The 16,387-nt window shown below is 43.8% G+C and overlaps 1 long non-coding RNA gene across 3 annotated transcripts; it reads right to left on the reverse strand.

The window, feature by feature from the left end:
• Window positions 1-4,017: 4,017 nt before the first annotated feature.
• On the reverse strand, window positions 4,018-16,098 carry LOC127525847 (uncharacterized). 3 transcript variants are annotated; one of them, XR_007933420.1, is made up of 3 exons: window positions 16,056-16,098; window positions 4,350-4,399; window positions 4,018-4,177 (listed from the first exon to the last, which is right to left on the reverse strand). It is a non-coding gene; the product is annotated as an uncharacterized LOC127525847 (long non-coding RNA). The 3 variants fall into 3 exon arrangements; XR_007933419.1 differs by lacking the exon at window positions 16,056-16,098 and adding an exon at window positions 15,805-15,847; XR_007933418.1 differs by lacking the exon at window positions 16,056-16,098 and adding an exon at window positions 15,547-15,589.
• Between the last annotated feature and the right edge of the window lie 289 nt (window positions 16,099-16,387).

The raw sequence follows: 16,387 nt of genomic DNA on the forward strand, positions 1-16,387 counted from the left end.
AAGACCCCCCCACCCCACCCCAGGGGACCCTAGGTGACTTAGCAGAGCGAGCGGATTGTACTTTTAACACTGCAGTGCTGTAATTCTAACTCTAGATTTCGGGACATGGACACTCAATCCTTTCTTCAAGCACTGCAGGGCTGATCCTCCTTGGTGATGATTTTTGTGTGGTGGGGTGGGGGGAGGGGTGTTTGCCCGGTTTATGGTGGACAAATTTGGTAAAAAGGCCCCAGAAAATGCATTCCTACAAATATTTGTGATGCACCATCTGTTGGAATGGCAAATGCAATGCATATGCCTCTGTTATATGCCATTTAGTATGAGATTCATAAAAGTAATGTTAATGTTTGCGATGCACCATCTGTTGGAATGGCAAATTCAATGTATATGTCTCTGTTATATGCTATTTGGTATAGGATTCATAAAAGCAGTGTTAATGCATGTGAGGTGTCATCTGTTGGAATGACAAATGCAATGCATATGTCTCTGTTATATGCTATTTGGTATAGGATTCATAAAAGCAGTGTTAATGCATGTGAGGTGTCATCTGTTGGAATGACAAATGCAATGCATATGTTTCTGTTATATGCCACTTGGTTTAGGATTCATAAAAGCAGTGTTAATGCATGTGAGGTATCATCTGTTGGAATGACAAATGCAATGCATATGTTTCTGTTATATGCCATTTGGTTTAGGATTCATAAAAGCAGTGTTAATGCATGTGAGGTGTCATCTGTTGGAATGACAAATGCAATGCATATGTTTCTGTTATATGCCATTTGGTTTAGGATTCATAAAAGCAGTATTAATGCATGTGAGGTGTCATCTGTTGGAATGACAAATGCAATGCCTATGTCTCTGTTATATGCCATTTGGTTTAGGATTCATAAAAGCAGTATTAATTTTTGTGATGCACCATCTGTTGGAATGGTAAATGCAATCCATATGTCTCTGTTATATGCCGTTTGGTATGGGATTAATAAAAGTAGTGTTAATATTTCTGATGCTCCATCTATTGGAATGACAAATGAAATGCATTTTATTACTACAAAGGGTGGTGATACACCATCTGTTGCAATGACAGAGACAAAGCATCTGGATGGACACACAGACACACAGACACTTGTCCTTTTATTAAGATAGCTTACTTAATTTCAGATTTTTGGGGTGTATAGCTTTCCACTTAGCACAAGCTCTTGAAGTACTATGATCTGAGACTAACACTTTTCTAATAAAGTAATTATTACATTTCTTGTCCATAAGACTGATAAACCTCTCTGGCTTCTTCTGAAATCCGGAGTCCACGGGTAACAGTTGGGATGCCAGCCAGGCAATTCCATTTAGTAGAAGCAAACAGAGAAAAGCCAAGCAAAATGACACCTTTTATTGGCTAACTAGAAAGATTATAATATGCAAGCTTTCGAGGCAACTCAGGCCTCTTCTTCAGGTAAGATGTCCCCTGAAGAAGGGGCCTGAGTTGCCTCAAAAGCTTGCATATTGTAATCTTTCTAGTTAGCCAATAAAAGGTGTCATTTTGCTTGGCTTTTCTCTACATTCATAATGGCTAACACGGTACAACACCCTAGTAATGTAGAAGCAAACACAAATAAAGCGGACAAAGGCACAGCAGAAAATGGGTCAGTTCAGCCAGCAATAAAAATACAAGGGGCTGGGTCACGCATGAGCACCACCCTCTGCCAGGCTTGGGTCTGAAATGACACGCCTCCTTTCAGACATGTCCCTCTTTTTGGTGTCCCGACGGGAAGGGGCGGGGTCTTCTCTTGGCACCGTGGGCGAGGTCAGCTGCCCTCACTGGGTGTCTTCTCAGAGCTGCAGGTAGAATATGGAAAGGACAGTTAGTGAGAGCGCCACCTCTTGGTTTAGGGTGGTATGGCTTACCTCTATCGCGTGCAGAAGGTGATCTCTAGGCACAGCAGCCACATTCTCCTGCTGTTCACCTTGGGTCAGTCCCATGAGCTCAGGTGGATCATCAGGTCCTTCACAGTATGAAACAAAAGAAAAACAAAACATTCTTAAACCCGCAAAGTTCAGCTCAGAGTATCGGGGGAGCCTATCTGAGTGAGCGCCATACCTGTGCCGTCTTTTATGGTGCAAAGTCCAGTTCAGCAATGTGTAGAAACTGACAACGAAGAAGAAGAAGAAGAAGAAGAAGAAGAAGAAGAAGAAGAAGAACTCCAGCTGACTTATTTTAGAAAGCCCCAAAATGCCGTGTCTGGGTGTGAAGCTCTGCATATCATGGCGTCTACCAGATGGCCAACCAAACTTCACCAGGCCACAGTGTGGACATTTTTTGGTGTTGTGACCTTCGTGCTCATCCAGGCTGGTGGTCAGATGTCTTCTCATGGGTTGCAGTCGATACTGTATGATTAAGATGAGCTCAAACAAATAAAACAAGAGGCCGTCATTGTTCTCCTACTTTCTAATATCCAGCCATTGTTTTTAGCCTTTTTTTGGGGGGGGCCTAAGTATTTAATCTATATGGGGGCCCCTGTCATCTTCTCTGGAGGGTCCCCAAAGCAGCCGCTTGCCTTACTTATGCCCGGCCCTGCTAACATCCCAACTATCCTGCTGTCTTTTCAGTTTGCTGAACACCAGCCCCCTTTTTTTATTTTTTTTTGCTGCTGTGCACACTGAGGACTTCTCACAGTTCAGCGCTTTGGCTCCTCTAACATGGCTCACATTTCCAAGGTGTGGGGGGTCCTCATGGCTCCAGTGCTTTGAGACGAGTCTTTACACCCTAAATGACAGCGACCCCCCAAGTGCCCGCTCAGTTCCAGGCCATGTGGCGTGAATGCTGGAGCTGCGGCTCTGATCACAATGATGTCACCTCTCGCACACACGGCTCCGTGGAAGAATCCCTGCCAATTTTATTTTCGTCTGTTCTCTAATTTCCATATTCAAACTGTCCTTCCTGGAAAGCCGAGAAGGAATATGTCATCTGAATTCCTTTAACTGTTTTTAATAACACTTTGGGGAACTTGCAAATTATAAATAAATTAAAGGCGAAGAAAAAAGACTAAAAAACAACTTGTGGATTCCATGGGGAGAAATACTGGAATTATTGGAAATGTCACTTAAAGAGACGGGCTTGGTGTTTTGTTTTTGGGGTTTGGGCGTAGGCAGCGGGGAAGTGAATGGGAGCAGACTGCCGAGAACATCAGCGGCATTGAGACGGTAAAGGTATGGGACCACCGACACAACACGACTAGGCCGGCAGACCTTCACCTACCTCTGTGTCAGGTGACCCACCAGCCCAACGGCCAACTGCTTTGTGGAAGAACTCATTGAAGCAGACAACCCTTAGTTTATGGTTTGTGCTGATGTCTAGTGGTGACTGCTTATTTAAGGGGGCACAGCTCCTGGACGCTGGGTCTGAATCCCGAGCCTGGTCATTGTCTGCGTGGAGCTTCTCTCAGTACTTCAATTGTTCTACCACACCCCACAAATGTTCAGGTGGATGGATGAAAAGTTGAGGACATGAAGGTGTCCTGTGTGGCATTGGACCCATCAAGGGGTGCTAAAGAGCCTCCACGCCCGGTCACAATTCAGAGAGTGGATTTGGGGGTCCACATTAACAACAGGCTGGACTTGTCTCATGACCCAGACGAAAGGGCAGAGCAGACTCCTGTTTGTTAGGGGGCTGTGCTCTCTTAATGTGCATTGTGACGTCCTTCACATCTTCCACAACTCTGTGATGGCAAGTTAAGTAATGGGACACACTCTGGACCCCTGCAGGTGGTAGTGGAAGAGAGAATGACGGCCATTACGAACAACACTGCACTGAGTCTATCTATCTATCTATCTATCTATCTATCTATCTATCTATCTATCTATCTATCTATCTATCTATCTATCTATCTATCTATCTATCTATCTATCTATCTATCTATCTATCTATCTATCTATCTATCCTGCCTACTACACTAAAACTAAAATCTATCTATCTATCTATCTATCTATCTATCTATCTATCTATCTATCTATCTATCTATCTATCTATCTATCTATCTATCTATCCTGCCTACTACGCTAAAACTAAAATCTATCTATCTATCTATCTATCTATCTATCTATCTATCTATCTATCTATCTATCCTGCCTACTACGCTAAAACTAAAATCTATCTATCTATCTATCTATCTATCTATCTATCTATCTATCTATCTATCTATCTATCTATCTATCTATCTATCTATCTATCTATCCTGCCTACTACACTAAAATCTATCTATCTATCTATCTATCTATCTATCTATCTATCTATCTATCTATCTATCTATCTATCTATCTATCTATCTATCTATCTATCTATCTATCCTGCCTACTACGCTAAAACTAAAATCTATCTATCTATCTATCTATCTATCTATCTATCTATCTATCTATCTATCTATCTATCTATCTATCTATACCCACCGAATCAACATTTATGTAGAACTTTTCAGGGTACTCAGAGTGCAGAGTGGGGGGCCGCTTTAATCCCCACTAATGTGTAGCACCCACCTGGATGATGCGACGGGAGCCATTTTTGCGCCAATGTGCTCACCACATGTTGGCAAATAGTTAGCTAATCAGAAACTGGGGATAAATAGGGGGCCGGAATGACCAGGCGGTGGTGGGCAATTCAGCCAGGACTTCTGGAACATCAGGTCTCTGGGCTCAGGCTCCTAAGCCCCTAAAACTCCTTAAGCTCCCATCCCTCCCGTCCGTCACTCTTGTATGCATTTGCTGATTGGGCATGAAGTAAGAATGAAAGGCCAGTGGTCCCGGTGGGCTTCACTATCTAGTGGTGGATTATCTCAATGAGGCCTCAGAACGCAAAGTCATAAATGTCTCTTTTCTGGTTTTTGCTGTTCAGTGTGCAAAAATAAGACATGCTGACTAATCTCCTAAGTGGCTCTGAGGGGTTTCAGGGAAACCCAGGATCTTAGTTTATGTCATGGTGGGGGGGGAGCGAGAGGTTTGAGTTTCTAATCTTAGAATGATGCTCTCCCTCCTGCAGGTGAGGCCACCGACTTAACCACAGAGCTGACGCACAGCAGGCCTCTTCCTGCTGCCGTGGAGTTTCGTGGCGCTCGCATTGCTGATTTTTATCTTGTAACGTTCGGCTCATCATTTAAAATAAATCAGGCTGCTTCTCGTAGCCCATCTGGCTGTCGTCCTGAAGGTCCCGATTTAGGAATGAACATACAACTCTTCGTGGGCTGGACTTTTGCTCAAACATGGACTTGTGTTTCTTATTCTGATTTGTGTCAATGCACCAAGTGGGGTCAGGGGGGTGCAAAGTGTCTCATGGAAATTTGTTGCAGTCGGCACATTCCTGATTGGCGCAAGAGTGCGCTTTGATGGGAGCAGCTAACTTGGGGTCTCCATAATGGTCCACTAGTCAGGAAATAGCAATGTGATGGTAGAACACAGCTGGCAGACATTGGACATCATGGTGGTGTGGCTGTCTCACACCTCCAGAGACCACTGTCTGTGTGGGGTGGGCACACCATCTGGTATCTGTTTGGTGCCCTGGGTTTCCTACAACATTCCAAAAACGTGCAGGTTGGACAAATGGAGACTCTAAGATGGCACTCTGTTAGTGTCTGAGTGCCCAGAAAGGAAGTGGCATCCCATCCGGATTTGAGTCCCAGCTTGCACACAGTGTTACTGGGATTGGCATGGGCCTGAATGATAAAAGAGGGCTGGATAATGGGCATGTTATATTGATATTTTATCACAATAAATTTTTATTCAAAGCCAATGGTGTTGAAAGTTCTGGTGGGGCCACATGGGCCTGGTGGTGAAAGACGCTGTCAGAAGAGGCAGTGCCATATAGCAAGTGTGTGTGTGTGTGGCATGTGGATCCTGTTTTGGATCAGCTCAAGACAGTGGGCGCAGGTGGTGTAGTTGGTGACGCCAAGTGGGTGGGCTGTGAAGAAGAGCAGTGGACGAGGCAGAGAAAAGACCACCGGAGCCACATGGAAGGAGCTGAAGCACATTGGTCCAGTAATGGCCACTTGGCTAAGAACCATCTCCTTCTGGGAAAGCTTCTTGGCATATACAGTTGGTTCTTTGGGGTGGTCCCTAATATGGGGTTGAAACAGAGGACTAGTAGGCAACCTCGCGGGATTCGAGAGATGGAGAGACCCTGAAAGGAACCTGCGTTATCATCTACAGCGAGAGTCACTTTAGAATCAGAAATCCCAACCTGTTCATGGTTACTTATGGAGAAAATATCAAATCTAAATAAATAAAGAATTCTTTCTGGAACATTCATCTAGACGGGTCTTCTGGCAACCAGACCCACTTTGAAGAACCACATTGGCACCATCATTATTGCCCATTCTGCAATGGTGTTTTCACTCGGTGGTGCGGCTCCATTGCTTGAAGGCGTTGTGGAAGATTGATGGTGGGGGGACACTCCCGGCAACTCCGGGTGGTCGGTAACGGCACTTTAACTGGGTTGGGTGATTCCCATTGCTGGACCAGGCATCATTTCATTCTGGTAAGGGGTCTTTGCATATGACGTTGGTTCCTTGGGCTTTGAAAAGCTTTCTAACAGGTTGAGAAACCAGAAACGGTTAACGTCTAGTAGGCGACCCATCAGGACTCAAAAGCTGAACTCAGCGTGTCTTAACGTATTGAGTAAGAGTCCATCTATGGCCAGGAACCCACTGAGACTCCACAAATCTGTTACCATCTACTCACGGTGGTCTATGGGACCTGATACAGGGGGCTCTGAGGCTAGGGATTAGTATCGGCGGTTGAGAGGTTGCTGGTTCGAATCCCATAAATGTCCAAAGTGACTCTACTCCATTGGGGTCTTGAGTAAGATCCCTTAACCTGTACCTACTCTGTCATGAGTAATGACGTTAATCTGCACCCAGCCCTGCACGATGGTCCTCCAACTTACAGGGAAAACTTGGGGGTTGGTGGCACTACAGCCACCGTAATAAACCTCACACTATTCCAGGGTGGTGCTGAGGTGTCACCAACCCAGGGGCTTCATCGTGTGGTGTGTCTGGCAACTCGGTGTAATCAGCGCCTCCTCCTCTTTCTGGAACCTTCATGTGGATGGTTGCTTTTGGTTCCCCTATGTTGTCGCTCGGAGGACACTTGGGTGTCTTTGTTTTTAAGAGCGAGAGTGGAGGCAATGACATTGGAGGAGGGGGGGCCAAAGAAGAAGATGACCCTCAGTGAATCTCATGTGATGGTGTGAGCGACAGTACTAGGCATGACCACTAGAGGGCACCCAACACCTGATACAAACCTCACAGACCCCCGTCTTGTTTCTTTCTCTTTGACTCTCCACCTCACCCAGGTGAGTTTTGTCCACTTGCACCCGACTCTGACTCGCTGGGTGAGGCTGAGTGACTTTGGTCATCTTAGACCCGGGAATATGTCCTTTACTATGGCATGGCCTGATGGAAGTACTGCCGGGTCAAAGCAGGGTTTGAGGAATCCTCCCTATAGCTCCCCCACTGGTGGGACCCCCAACTGAACCCGACAAGTTCAAGTTTGCATCCCAAAGAACCAACGTGGCTCAGTCTTCACACCCCAAGGTGGGACTAACACCTGAGCAAAGATATGGCGAGGGTCCAAGGGTCTCACAGGCAGTGCCAGGCACAGCAGAAATTTCACATATGTCAAAAAGAAATATTTTTCCAGAATGAAAATTCCATTGATCATGGAAGACTGAAAAAATCTGATTATGATGGCTGAGTTTAGTTTGCTACAAATATTTTAATAAAATGTGTCACACATGTGCCCCTGGGGGGTCATCATCCTGGTTCTGCTGAGGTAAGCAGTGCCACCCCACGTCAAGTGGAGGCCCGTTGGTGAACACTGTCTTCTTTCCGTCTTGCAGTTCCGACAGGGAAGCCCCAGAATGGCACTTAGTGCCCGCCTGGCAACGCCCCTTCTGGGCTGACACAATAAAAATGGGCCGCCTCTGGAACTGAATGGTAAAAGAGACCGAGCTCGCTTTAAAGCTGTGCGATTTGATCTTGTGCGCTGATATGGCTACTGTCCTTGAACGCAAAGGCACTGAATGTACATTTTGTTTATTTTTCTGTGACTCAAACGGCAACAATTAAATTAGGGGGCAGCCCAGCTGGTGTCCCAGCTCTTCTAGCTGCCTCTCCCATCCTCTGACCACCGGTCACGGGTGTTACATTATTGAGGCAATTTGAGGCAAGTCGCAAAACAGCACCATCTGCTGGGGATGGGGGACAGTGGCCCACTTACCCTTAATTTAGGGACACCACTTTTAAAAAGCGATTTACTGTCATTATACATAGATAATATTTCTCTCTTCATTTAACACCTCAGTAAGCCATTAGGCCAGCAAATGTGGAGCCAATATTGTAAATACTGTAGCAGCGTTCTGTAATGAAGACCACCGCAGGCTACTGGCCACAAATACACAGCGAGGAATGTCACTGCACTTTTACATTGTGAGCGCCAGCAGGTTAAGTGACTCACTCAGGGGACACACAGAGGCTGGCTGGCTGGCTTTGAATTGTAACTTGAAAGATAATATTTTATTAAAGGCACTGTATGCACCTTTTCTTTCTTTCTTTCTTTCTTTCTTTCTTTCTTTCTTTCTTTCTTTCTTTCTTTCTTTCTTCTGAACTGTGACTTGCCTTTTAATATCTTATTAAAGGCACAATAATCACCTTTTCTTTCTTTCTTTGAATTGTAACTTGAAAGATAATATTTTATTAAAGGCACTGTATGCACCTTTTCTTTCTTTCTTTCTTTCTTTCTTTCTTTCTTTCTTTCTTTCTTTCTTTCTTTCTTTCTTTCTTTCTTTCTTTCTTTTTTCTGAACTGTGACTTGCCTTTTAATATCTCATTAAAGGCACAATAATCACATTTTCTTTCTTTCTTTCTTTGAATTGTGACTTGAAATATAATATTTTATTAAAGGCACTGTATGAACCTTTTCTTTCTTTCTTTCTTTCTTTCTTTCTTTCTTTCTTTCTTTCTTTCTTTCTCCAATCCTCCCTGGCAAGCAGTGTCCATCTTCTCTTCTGACTCTCCCTCAGGCACAGGGCTGTGTTTAACATGACCCAGGAGTGCTTCTGGTATGTCAGCACTGTAGGAAACTTCCATTTGACAATGCAGTTGCCCCCAACAGCACCCTCTACTGGCCCCTAGCCCCCCCAAAATCCCCAAGGGTTTCATCAGGCCTGCCTTCCAAAACTACAACTCTTGTGGACCCCTAAAGGGGTCAAAATCGGGTGCTAAGCTGGAGGGATGCTGCCACCCAGTGGACTGGAGGAGTACACACAGCCCCACAGACCTTCTGGCTTTCCATTGTAGCTTCCTGACTCAAAAAGGGGACACCAACCATCCGGGCCGGGGTGCAGGGTCCATTGTGAGGGCATCCTAGATGGGTAACCGATCATAGATCCCAGCCAGGATGGCAGCCCATCCTTGACTTCCATCACACTTGCTATTTAATACCTTATTAAAGATGCTCTATACACCTTTTCTTTCTTTCTTTCTTTCTTTCTTTCTTTCTTTCTTTCTTTCTTTCTTTCTTTCTTTCTTTCTTTCTTTCACTGATTGATCCTCCATTCACTGACAGTTGTCCCTTCTCTGGGGGTGAGAGTGAGGCCGCCCTTCACTGCTGTCTGTTCTGTTTTAGAATTCAACCTCTCTGAAATGTTCTCAATTCTGTTTTTAGCGTTCCTAATTTGCCTTTCAGTAATTGTGCATTTATTTACGGTGTTTCTGGAAATAATAGGAATCAGGCCATTTACGGATCGAAAAAAAAGAAAGTCAAGTCAGTTAGGTAACGTCATATGATGAAGATTTTTCATAGCCTTATGAAAGTCAGAGTTATTTCTTTGTAAACTTTGGGGCAGCAAACTGAATTTTCGTACATGAAAAGTGTATTATGTTTGGTTTTTATTTATTTTTTTCTTAGTTTCTTTATTTAAGATAATTATTTGTTGATTCTTAATTAATAAAATTCAATTCAAAACACAAAAACAGTGAGGCCTTCTTTCTTTCTTTCTCTTTCCTTTGAAATGTAACTTGCCATGTATTTTATTAAATGCACTGTATGCACCTTTTCTTTCTTTCTTTCTTTCTTTCTTTCTTTCTTTCTTTCTTTCTTTCTTTCTTTCTTTCTTTCTAAATCAGATGTTTGCTTGCCTGGTGAAAGACAGAATTGATCTGGATTACAATTTTTAGAAGTCGGCCTGTAATTTGGATCCTTTTGTAGACGGCTGGTGCTTCAGTGAGGCGATTTGCACAAGTAATGAAGGCAAACGTGTTTTTCTTATGTAAGATATGAAGTGAACTTTCTATTTATGGTTGTCTGGTATTGTCTGTTATGGAATATCATTACTTGATTTCTGATTAATAAAACTCTTTCTTGTTTCTCTTTCTTTTCTGGTACTAAGACTATAAGGAGCCTCGTTTTGAGAAACTCCACAATTCATTTGGCTCAAACATTCTATAAAAATGATCTTTAATTTGCATAGTATGAGAAAAGGTGGTGTATTAATGAGGAAAGTGGTAAAAAAAAATGAATTAATTTTCTTTATTTGAAACGTGAGTGGAAATTTTGTTTTTATTGTCTGGTTTTTGTGTGGGGTTGTGTTGCTCTTTATTACTTTTCTAAACGAAAAGTTTATGTTTATGCATTTATGTTTTTATTGAAGTTGAAGTCTGCTGTCCGTCCCTTTCACTCCTTCTGTCCCGATTGTTCCTCGTTGTCCGCCCACGTAACGTCGAGTCGCGAGTCCCTGGAGTGCGGCGCTCGGCTCGTCTTCGTCTCGCACCCCTGCGGTTTTACACTCAGCGCTTGCGCCGCACTGTGACGCGATGTGACTTTACTTCCCATTTCGTGACTCAATGGATGAGTGATCAGCTGCGCCCCTCCACACCCTCCCACACACACACACCGTTTTCCTGGTGTCCAATGCACTGTCCAGTTCGGGTCACACGGTTTTACGCGCCCGCGGTTGCCCCAGCATCACGCCGGTATATTCCTAACGGCCCGACACCGGCGTTGAGCTCGCTCCTCTCCTCTTCTCCGCCCTCCCCTCCGCTCCGCCCGAGGCGCATTTCAGTAAACGTTCGGAGTCTTTCCTGCCGGTTGGCTGAGTCACACTTCTCGGACAGGCTCCCGTGTTCTGTCAGGCAGCAGCGTGCGACCGCGCACTCCCATCCGAGCAGACGGAACAAAGCGTTCGTCACGGCCGCCGGAGGAATGTGAGCAGATTCCAGCTGACTCCGCGGCGGACTCATCTGCTGAAAAGGCAAAAAAAAGGAAAAGAAAAGAAAAATAGAAAAGAAAAGAAAAGGAAAGTGAAAAGAAAGTGCAGCGCCGCACCCGCCAGCCGCTCTCAGCCTCCAATGGGGGAATGAAATGAGCATCGCGCAGGCCTCGGGATATGAGGAGAGAAGTCGTGGTGGTGTCTCCTGACATCCATAGACTGCTTTAATTTTGCCAATAAACGTGTTTTCAAAATGGCCAGTGTGCGCACTGCCACGTCTCCGTGCGTTCTGGCTGACATTTATTCTAACTAAGTAGCGGGCTTCCATAGTGAACACCGTTGGAAAATCCCCAACACTGACAGGCACGGGACGCTTTGCTTGCCTAGGCCTTCATACAAAGTAATGCACTGGGCCCATTTCTGATAGCAAAACAGAAACATCGTAAGCCCCTCTGCTCCTGAAGCCCACACATTACCACAGTCCTGGCTTTATAGTCCCATTTGTAACTGTTATATAGTGCCTTTGTCTGTTGAACACCATTCTAAGTGCAGTGCCTTCTTTGTTTCTTCAATGGCCGCACTGCTGCACTTATCGACTTGTTCAGGAGTTGCATGGGTCCTGAAGAAGAGACATTATCTGGGCTCCAGTCCACTATCATAACCACTGGTCCTGCATGCATCACCAAAGAAACCAAACTTGAGCTTCATTATCTCCTTCTTCTTCTACTTCTTCTCTGCACCTGGGGACTCTTGTGGCCAATGGTAGATAGATAGATAGATAGATAGATAGATAGATAGATAGATAGATAGATAGATAGATAGATAGATAGATAGATAGAGTGAAAAGTGCGATAGATAGATAGATAGATAGATAGATAGATAGATAGATAGATAGATAGATAGATAGATAGAGTGAAAAGTGCGATAGATAGATAGATAGATAGATAGATAGATAGATAGATAGATAGATAGATAGATAGAGTGAAAAGTGCGATAGATAGATAGATAGATAGATAGATAGATAGATAGATAGATAGATAGATAGATAGATAGATAGATAGATATGAAAGGCACTAAATGATAGATACATAGATAGATAGATAGATAGATAGATAGATAGATAGATAGATAGATAGATAGATAGAGTGAAAAGTGCGATAGATAGATAGATAGATAGATAGATAGATAGATAGATAGATAGATAGATAGATAGATAGATATGAAAGGCACTAAATGATAGATAGATAGATAGATAGATAGATAGATAGATAGATAGATAGATAGATAGATAGATAGAGTGAAAAGTGCGATAGATAGATAGATAGATAGATAGATAGATAGATAGATAGATAGATAGATAGATAGATAGATAGATAGATAGATAGATAGATATGAAAGGCACTAAATGATAGATAGATAGATAGATAGATAGATAGATAGATAGATAGATAGATAGATAGATAGATAGATAGATAGATAGATAGACAGATTTTAGTTCTGCTCTGTCTGGAGATGATCCAGATGCAGTGGATGCAGTCAATAAGCAGTTTCTTAGTTTTGCTGATGCTGAGTTGCAGACTTCTCAGAGTTCTCCCCCTGACTACTCCTCTCCTGTCTCATCCCCCTTATCAATGCACCCCATAAATGCAGAATCATCTGAGGATTTCCACAAGTGACCTGACCTGCTGTTATACTTCTAGTCTGAGTTCTACAGGAGTGAAGAGTAAAGCAGACAGGCCTGGTCCTGGTGGTGCTCCAGTGTTGCTCACACAGTCCTTGAGTCTTACAAATGGTGATCTTCCCACCCGATAGATAGTCCAATATCCAGGACACCACAGGGTTGTCCACCTGCATATCTCTGAGTTGACCCCTTAACAGGGATGGCTGGATGGTATTGAAAGATTTTGAAGAAATCAAAACCCATCGTCCTCACAGTGCTTCTGGCTTTGTCCAGCCTTGTGGAGCAGATCGATAATTTAATCCTCCACTCTAATTTTTATCTGATAGGCCAACTGCAGTGTGTCCAGGTGGTCTACCAGTTCAGGACCAGCCACTCAGAGGTCTTCATGATGTGAGATGTAAGTGCCGCTGGTCTGTAATCATGAGGTGGAGAGGCTCCTGCCTTTTTTATGTTTTCTGCGCTTTTTGCAGCCACAGTGACTGACTGAACAGGTGACAGAGGACACCACTAAGTTGGTCAGCATGGGCCATAAGATCTCCATCTGGTGCTGAAGCCTTTCCTGTGTGTAGCCTCCTCAGTTGTCTCCTTACTTGGTCTTCAGTTATGGACAATTGTACTGATGGTCAAAGGTGGGCTCATCGCTGGCCATTCCGCATGAAGTGGTGGGACTTGTTGATGCCATAGGGATGACGTGGAGAGGGACTGGCCATTGGAAGAAGGTAGCAGTGGGTGGGAAAATCTTTCAAAAATTTGGTTCAGGGTATTAGCTTTGTCCACATCCCCTCTTAGCACCTGGATTGCTTGTGTCCAGTAATGACACTCAGTCCATTCCAGACATCCTCCATGTTATTCTGAGTGAGTTTGTTTTCTAGATTAGCTTTGGAAGCTTCCTCTTCAACGCACAGCCTTTTCTTCAGGCCCTCTCTGATCTGAAAGTTCTCTTCTTCTCATTCAGGTGGCCTTTTAGCTCTTAGTAGTCTGGGGCTTCGCGTTTGGAAAGCAGAGCATAGTCTGAGATGCACACAGCAAAGATGCAGTTCAGGCATTCCGTGTGCAGGACCCTCGTGTGCAGCACAATCGACTCCAACTCCCTTCTGATCGTCCCGTTGACAACTCACCCTTCAAATTCGAGGGGTCCGCTTCGCGCCGTTTGACGAAGGTGACGCCGTGCAGGCGTAGTGGCGCTTGTTCTCCAGCAGATGGCGATCTTGCGATCCCAACCAGAAGAGCGGGCTTCGTTGTGACGAGTGTGGAGTTCCTGGGTGTTCGCTGAGGACCAACTAACCTCGATGTATACATTCTGAGACCCTCCAATCGGCGCACCAGCCCACCACCCGCACTTGAGAAGAACAATAACGAAACTTCCTCCGGATTTTCTGAATCAGTAGATTAAGGGGGTTGTATTTACAGACTGCATAGAAATATTTTTTTTTTCCAGAAACATACTTATTTTAGGACAGCTCTATAACGTGCCTGGTCATGCCATTTTTTTGTTCGAGTAATTAAAATACCCTAGAGATCAAAAAGAAGCTCTAATCGGTGAATCAAAGACCATCTGCTTTTAATACGACGGGCTTCTCCCGCCAGGAATCCCTCTTGTAATGTTGATATTAAGCTGTAAAATCGCAAAACATCAAACAAAAAAGAATTTCTGTGGTCTTCATTCAATAAAAGAAGTCTGGGAAGACGGGCGCCTGATTGACTTTATTTTGTCTTTATTTCCCTGACACGATTCTGTCGAAAAGCAAATCAGCGCTAACCAGTCATGAAGAAAGCGTCACAGTGCAGAATAGGGGTCTGTCAAAGACCCCCGAGATGGCATTGGAGCAGACAGCCAGGCCGACCCTGTATATGAAAGAAGCTAAAGCGTCCACTAGCGTGTAGCACAGCGGACCATTCACTCTGCATTTCCAAGGAGCGCTTTGGAATGGAATGCTCACCAGATACCCCCACGTCATGTAGGTAGCCATTAGAACACTAAAAGAGTGTTAGGGTGTGCGTTTGTGTGCTTGAGTGAATGAGACCTGCATTGGACTAACGTCCCGTCAACTGTAGGGTTTGTTTGTCAGAGGCTCCATCTCAGCAGCCCTGAACTACTTAAGTGGTTAATGGATGGAGGTTCAGCTTACATTTAGATGGACCAGGGATAAGCACTCCATCCATCATACCTGATCCCTACCACACCAGTCCTGGACACACCTAATCACACCCCACCTGAAAGCTACTGATGGCCCTAAAGTCGTGTCTGCAACAGAGAGAAGACGACTCCAGGATGCTGACCATAATACGCTTTTCCAGTCATCTTCTGCCCACTTTTGGTGTTCTTTTGCCCCATAGTCGAACTGTCTCTGTTGCACATGGCACTGGTGTTTGCTGTGTGTTTAAGGAAGAAGCCAACTGAGGACCTGTAAGGCATCTGTTTCTCCCACTACCCAATCTGATGTCCATGTCTTCTTAATGCAGTTGTCCATCTGGAACACCCCCTTCTTTATCTGTCCAGTTTGCACTCATCACTTAAGACAGTAATACGCAACTCTGTAATCTTCAGTTTCTTGGCAATTTGTCACATGAAATAACATTCACTCCGCATTTAATCTATCTGTCATATCCTGCCTACTACGCTAAAACTAAAATCTATCTATCTATCTATCTATCTATCTATCTATCTATCTATCTATCCTGCCTACTACACTAAAACTAAAATCTATCTATCTATCCTTCCTACTACACTAAGCTAAAATCTATCTATCTATCTATCTATCTATCTATCTATCTATCTATCTATCTATCTATCTATCTATCTATCCTGCCTACTACACTAAGCTAAAATCTATCTATCTATCTATCTCTCTATCTATCCATCTATCCTGTCTACCACGCTAAAACTAAAATCTATCTATCTATCTATCTATCTATCTATCTATCTATCTATCTATCTATCTATCTATCTATCTATCCTGCCTACCACGCTAAAACTAAAATCTATCTATCTATCTATCTATCTCTCTATCTATCTATCTATCTATCTATCCTGCCTACCACGCTAAAACTAAAAATCTATCTATCTATCTATCTATCTATCTATCTATCTATCTATCTATCTATCTATCTATCTATCCTGCCTACCACGCTAAAACTAAAATCTATCTATCTATCTATCTATCTATCTATCTATCTATCTATCTATCTATCTATCTATCTATCTATCTATCCAGATGGTTATCTCATTGCAGCAGACAGTCTTGCAGTAGATGCCACCATTACCCTCCACTTCTGAAGCATGACTCTTCACATCAGGACGTGATGACCACTAGTAGCTCTTGGTGGGCTTTTTTAAAGTGTAGGGCTCGGCCCGCCTACTGCCTGGTGAGACCTCATAAGCAGAGCACCATTACATGTTGTCCATTCTTAAAAGTGGAAATGCATCGCACTGCCATTATGTGCCAATGGCCCAGTACATA

This window comes from Erpetoichthys calabaricus, chromosome 14, assembly GCF_900747795.2.
Source record: "Erpetoichthys calabaricus chromosome 14, fErpCal1.3, whole genome shotgun sequence".
Lineage (NCBI taxonomy): Eukaryota > Metazoa > Chordata > Cladistia > Polypteriformes > Polypteridae > Erpetoichthys > Erpetoichthys calabaricus.